Source organism: Sinocyclocheilus anshuiensis, unplaced genomic scaffold (assembly GCF_001515605.1).
Source record: "Sinocyclocheilus anshuiensis isolate Anshui unplaced genomic scaffold, SAMN03320099.WGS_v1.1 scaffold26, whole genome shotgun sequence".
NCBI classification, from domain to species: Eukaryota; Metazoa; Chordata; class Actinopteri; order Cypriniformes; family Cyprinidae; genus Sinocyclocheilus; species Sinocyclocheilus anshuiensis.
In genome coordinates, this window is record NW_015544143.1 from 91,791 (window position 1) to 98,165 (window position 6,375).

A 6,375-nucleotide genomic window follows, 5' to 3' on the forward strand; every position below is an offset into this window, starting at 1 on the left:
ATTTGCTGCCACCTGCTGGCGGTTTTAATGACAAATTTCGGCTTTTTCTTTCTTTCTTTTCTTTTTTTTTTTTCCATGTTTTAAATCATTTCAAATATCAGAATTCAACGTTTTATGTTTAATATATCAAAACATTATTTATGCATTTGTAATTGCAGGTTAAATGCATTCATGTCTTGCATTAAACAAAATACATGTGTGTAAATACATCTAAATGCCACTTCAGATGCAGCTTCTGTGTTGATTTCATTTGCTTGGTAACAGCCCAGATGTCTTATTATTCTAATTCCCTGATTAAATTTAAGAATTTGACTCAAAAGATAATGGACACTTTTAGAAAAAATGGCTTTATAAAGGTAAAAATGCCCATAAAATGCAAAAATCAGTTTAAACTTATTGGAAAAGATTAATTTCTATCAGTATGAACTGACCACCACACAGAATATGAAGAATATTAAAAACATTAGGAGTCAGCTGTCTTCGGCAGTCCTTAAGGTACCAGCACAATAACACACTCAGCAAAATATCATCTAATTATCGTTATCGATAAAATCCCATAAAATATCGAGATATAATTTTTTGTCAATATCGCACACCCCTAGTTGAGACCCAACTGGATGGATGGAAGTGAGTGTTACAGTGTCAGGTGTAGAGGCAGATGGCTCCATGCATCTGATAGGGTTTGCCAGCAGCCTGGCTCTCTTTCCCATGGGCCTTTGCATTAGGCAGAAAAGAGGGAATGGTCCAAGATGGCTGGGTTATTATGAGGCAGGGGCTGTAGGCTATTAAATATGATATAAAATGTTGATACATTATACATTATAAAAACACACTTGTCTTGCATAAATAGACTGACTATTAAAAGTATTAAAGATAGATACAATTATGCCATCATTTACTTATCCTAATATCATATCAAACCTGTATGACTTTCTTCTTTAAAAAAAAATAAATAATTGAAGTATGTTTCAACAGTTTTGGTCTTTGTAAACAGAACGACCCGTGATGTTCTGTGTTCCAATAAAGGTAAGTCATACAGGTTTGTAAACAAATGAGGTTGAGTAAACTTTTTGATGAACTATCCCTTTAAGATAGAGAGAGTGTTGGATTAGGTAGAACATTGAAGAACAATATGTGGATGTGAAAAAAAGAGAAGTAATTTGGTAATATAATTACAGAACCATTAAGGTCCATTAAGGTTTCCAGTACAAGCCTTGGTCTTCTGTCAAATTGCCAGCACTCATATACCAGGCAGTTTCCTCCATCTCCAAATATCTTCTGACTTTAGTTCTGCTAAAGTCGCATGACTGCAATACAACACCTATAGCCTGACCTTTAAGTTCTGAGATAACACATCCATGCTTCATGGCAAGCCCTGGCATGAAACAACATACAGAGAATCAACACAAACCAATGCTCATAAGCTTGTTTTTCTAGTCTGCCAGCCACACAATGTCTTAGATTCAGAAATGCAGGGTGCTAAGGCCAGGTGATTCTGCCAGGAATGTCAGGAAAGTCACTCAGGCAGAAGTGAGAAGGGTGGTCTGAGATGGCATCAGCTCTTTAGGGTTGTCTACCGCAATAAGGATGTAATGTTCTACTCTATATCGACCTGAAAACCGAATCCCCAAACCTCCAGGCTGTGGAAGTGTCATAGGAAGATACTCCATTGTGTCGACACCTTAAAAAAGAGCCATGAAAGAGAATGGGTGAAGGAAGAAAATAGCTGGGAACTCAATGGCCAACTAAAAGGAAACCTTTTCTTGCAATGGAAGTGTCCATTGGGACAACCAAATAAAAAACTACATACGTCAGAAAGAATAGACAAAGCTTAACAGAAAATTCAGGAAAACACTAACAAATGAGTGTCCTCACGATATGGTAGCCTTGGTAAAAAGCACATTTGGAAAGTTTAAAAATTGACATTAGCAGTTGGCAACCGCTGCAGAACATACAACAGAGTATTTTTTACCATTTATCTTAACAAGAAATTTGTGGGTCATGCAGGGAATTGGAAGAGTGGAAGTCGTTGTCCCGTTAAAGATGTCACTCTCTTGCTCACAAAGGTGCATAATCGAGCACTCGATATAAAGGGAGTATCCGAGGTCACTCTCAGCCAAACTGAAGTACCATTGATGGAGTGGTGCAGTGATCCTTTCCTGTACCCATGCAGGGAAGCTGAGAAAGGTCTGGCTATTGATTCCTCGGGCAACAGATGGCCATAGCTAATCCCTGTCTGTGTCCATGCATTCTCCTGATGCTATCCATCAGTTAAAAAAAAAACTTTGGTGCATTACTACCAGCAAATTAACAATGTATCCTTTGTCATCTTTTTCTGAGACTCCACTTCAAGAGAACAGATTTTGCTACCAGCAGTCATTTCAAAAGCTTTTCTTGATCTCCAGCTGATTATTCAACCATTTTTTCATCTGAGAACATAATCTCACAATAAATCAATGAACAAACAGGGTCTTAAATGGACATGAATGACTATTTTAGGAGTTACCAGACGGGCAAACAGCTTTGGAACTAGAGCATCCGATCTGTGTCTAGAGATAACTTAATACTTCCTTTTCGAAAGAAGCAAAAGACAAACTCTTCCAGAAAGAGGTCACACTTAGGGCAGGGACTGTTTAGTCTTCGAATTAAGCCATTTGGATCTTGTTTCCCGAGGTGTTCTCAACTCCTGAGTCCTGACCTTGATTTGGTAAACTTGAAACACATCCAAACTTATTTCCTTTTCATTATCTGTGAATTATTCAAACTATGCACATAATCTGCCCCACTGTGCAGGATCTGGGCGCTCAAATACTGATAGTTTTCCATCCCTAGGGAACCAGAGATGCACAGAGGAAACAGCTGAGGAGTCCTCCCATGGAGCCAGACACACAAACATTCACAACCACCCACAACTCACACAGTCGCCTATGAACAATGAAAAAGGGGAGGCGTCTTCTGATTTGCTCACTAGGGTCAACAGGGTCTCGCAAGAATTAGATAACACAATCAACGGTCAGTTGAAGGCAAACTCAGACTCAGCTGCATCTAATATAATTTGCTGAATTGCATTGCACTAAACCACTTGAAAGCATCTGCTGATCTTTCTCTAAGATCTCAACGTAGGTCTAAGGCAGCCCTCTACGGACACCTTGGCAACTGAATCGCCATTGGCTAGTAAATTTTTTTGTTTACGCCAGACTGATAAAAAGAAAAAAAAATAAAATAAATAAAAATAATAATAATATATATATATATATATATATATATATATATACATATAAACAGCACAGATCGCTTGACGGAGAGTGAAACTGAAGGTGTTCTGTGAGTGAAAATATATCTGTGCTACACTTATACTTAACCTCCAACTCACACACTGGCGAGTAAAATCTGAGAATTTATTAGCAATTGGCTAATATTAGACATCATTTAGTCGCCTGGAGTAAGATGTAGTCGCATATGCGAGTGATTTACTCGCAATGTAGAGGGTTGGTCTAAGGCCCGAGGGACGAGACCAGAGAGTCGCAAAGAAAAGATCAGAGACTTAATTAGCCTGACTGCACTATGTCGGGACAGCCGAAAAGTCCCACAGGGTTCATGTGAAGAGTCCCTCAGTGCTGACAGGTGCCCGCCATGACACAGAGAGAGGGGAAATGAATCTGCTAACACAAACAAATCGCCCTCAGGCCTGTTTTCTGTCAGTGGTAGCGACACAAATGCCATTGATTTGAACCCTCTGAGCGCGAGGAAAGTGTTTTTGACGGGTTCCCTGTTGTCAGACATTTGGGGTGTTTGACTTCTAATCCACCCTTTCAAATGACCACACAAAGCAGCATGACTATTCATTCAGTGGTTTAAAGCAGTATATCATCATTTAAGTGAGAATATGAACATTTCACAGAAACAGCACAACATTTTTAAAGCTGAAACCAACAGGACACAGATGTGTTTCTTGGTGAGAAGTGTTTCTGACTAAATTTAGCTAGGCTGAACATAATTACATTGGAGTTTTGATAATTAAATTAACAATAAAATATACAGCAACTCATTAGATGAGCATTCAGAGCCATCTGCACGTCATTTGACATGCAACAAGACATTTGGGCAGATATCTGTAGTCTCCATTTGATGAAGACATTTCATTTACATGCCACTCAGTTTCTAACAGATGAGAACAAAGTATTTGCTTGAATTTGAATAATGGATGCGCCTAAAACAAAGACAGCGGAGCTACAAAGGGTTTCGGCCTGCAAAGCACACAAACCCCTCCAATTTGGGCATCAAAAACTCCAAACCCAGGAGAGGAAATAAAACCGCAGATTTACTGGGTAGACTGCCAAGATGTTCGCAGCAACAGCTGGCTGCCAAGGTTACTGCTGAAGGAACTACAAAAAAAACTATTTCTCTTTAAAGCGTTACAAATTAAGTGAGACTAATCCATTTCGGACCGTTGCAGGGTTTTCAACACCAGTGAGTAATGAGTACTTTCAGATGATCTCTCTTAGGATGAAGACCAGTGACAGAATGAGCATTTCCGCAATTAGATTGAAGATAATCATTTGTACTAAAATGACTGATTTCCTTTTGGCAATCACAAAACTCCCTTGTTTCAAATTGAACATTTATAGGATCAGTTGAAGACTGAAGGGCTTTGAAGTAATAGTTCTCACAAAAATGATCAACTATACTGTCATTCCAAACATGTATGACTGACTTTCTTCTGTGGAGATAGGAGATATTTTGAAAAAAATGTCTTTCATGTAATGGCAATAAAAGACGAAGCTTCAAAGAGGGCACAAAATCACCATGAAATTAACATAAAAATAGTCCAAATGGCTTGTGTGCTATTTTCCAACTTGCCTGAAGCCCTACAATACCTACAAGTGCCCTAGCACTTCTTGACAAGTGCATGGGAGAAGCAGCCATACCCAATTTTTGAAAAAGTGAGTCTGAATTCTTTTTTTTATTATTAATTAATAATATTTTTTTATTTATATAATAGTTTCTAAGCCTTATGGGATAGCAAAGTGATCACTTGTTCCACACTTCGAACCAGAGAATGCTTCCAAAATCGCATACTCTTTGAGAAGAGTGAGAAGGATTCTCTTTGAGAAGACCACATGCTTGTCATGCTGTTATTGTCATGTGACGCAGTTGACGCTGGTAATTCACAGGGTATGTAGTAGGTCATTCAGCTATTGTTCACTTAGTATTTCATGAAACTGCGCATTCTGTCATGCTACTGATTTCTGCTTACTTTACAGTAGGGAAGTACGCAAATTCGGACACGGTGAATTATTAGTTCATGAATCAGACTGATCCGAATCGGGAGTTCAATTCACTGACTGAACAATTGGGTAACTTAACGTTAGCAGCGTTTTAATGAAGCGGATGACGGGTAGATAGCAACTTACATTTCGGCCTGTTCCTCACAAAAAGCTATAGCATGGCATCAGAAGTCTTTGAACATAAATAACGACTCGTGTCGATTACTTTTGTTTTTTACGGAAGAAAGTAAGTCGTAAGGGTTTGAAATGAAATGAGGGTGAGTAAATGAAGACCATTTAAATTTTGGGTGAACTATCGATCTATCAAGTTTTAAAGTGAAAAGAAAACGACAACGCGAATAAATATTCAACATTTTCAAACAAATCACAAATTGTACAGCGACTAGAGCGCAAACAAATGTATCGTCAAGGTATTGTAAGATGTTTTTATTAACTCCCCCATTCCCAAACAATGAATAACACAACTAAACTGCCCACGGTTAGGCTATGTGCATCAGCAACGGCACATATTTTAAAACCAAATAAACTTGACCTAAAACAAAGCAATTTAATATTTTCCCCTGCTTTCTCAAACGCACTGTTAAAACCAAAAACACTCGCTGCGGAGCAGGATGGATCTGTATGGACAAAACCCACGAAGCTCCGCGGAGTTCACCTTTAAGAAAAAGTTTCTTTCGGAACAAGTTAAATTACAAGAGACAGATTCAGTTGTTTGTCGTCTTACCTCGCCAAGTACGAGACGACAATCCCATTGAATGTGAAAATGATACAACGCAACGATTCCTTGTGCCAATACACGCGTTATTTCCCAAAGAGACGCGCCTTCCACAATAGAAGCGCAACAACTCCACAGTTCTCAGGACGCAGCGAGCGGCTGACTGACAGCCCCACCGGCACAAACCCCGCCTTTGCTGCGCGCTGATTCGCCGTGGCGTAGACAGAGCCCCTCCTCCTGTGATAGAGGCGTATCATTTGCTGTCTGTCCTGTCAATCTCGCCCTGTGAGGGGCTGTTTGGGACAATGTTGTGAGACTCATTTATGTCTGACGCGAGAAAATTGCATTTACCGTGCAAAAGAGGCAGTTAAA

At 39.2% G+C, this 6,375-nt stretch overlaps 1 protein-coding gene across 2 annotated transcripts in view; it reads right to left on the minus strand.

Moving 5' to 3' along the window:
• Positions 1-6,151, minus strand: part of LOC107695057 (signal-induced proliferation-associated 1-like protein 2) — an 85,656-nt gene extending 79,505 nt beyond the window's left edge. For both annotated transcript variants that reach the window (XM_016494843.1, XM_016494842.1), the window contains exon 1: positions 6,013-6,151. The gene's annotated coding sequence lies outside the window, so the exon portion shown is untranslated. The remainder of the gene's footprint in view (positions 1-6,012) is intronic.
• Positions 6,152-6,375: the final 224 nt, after the last annotated feature.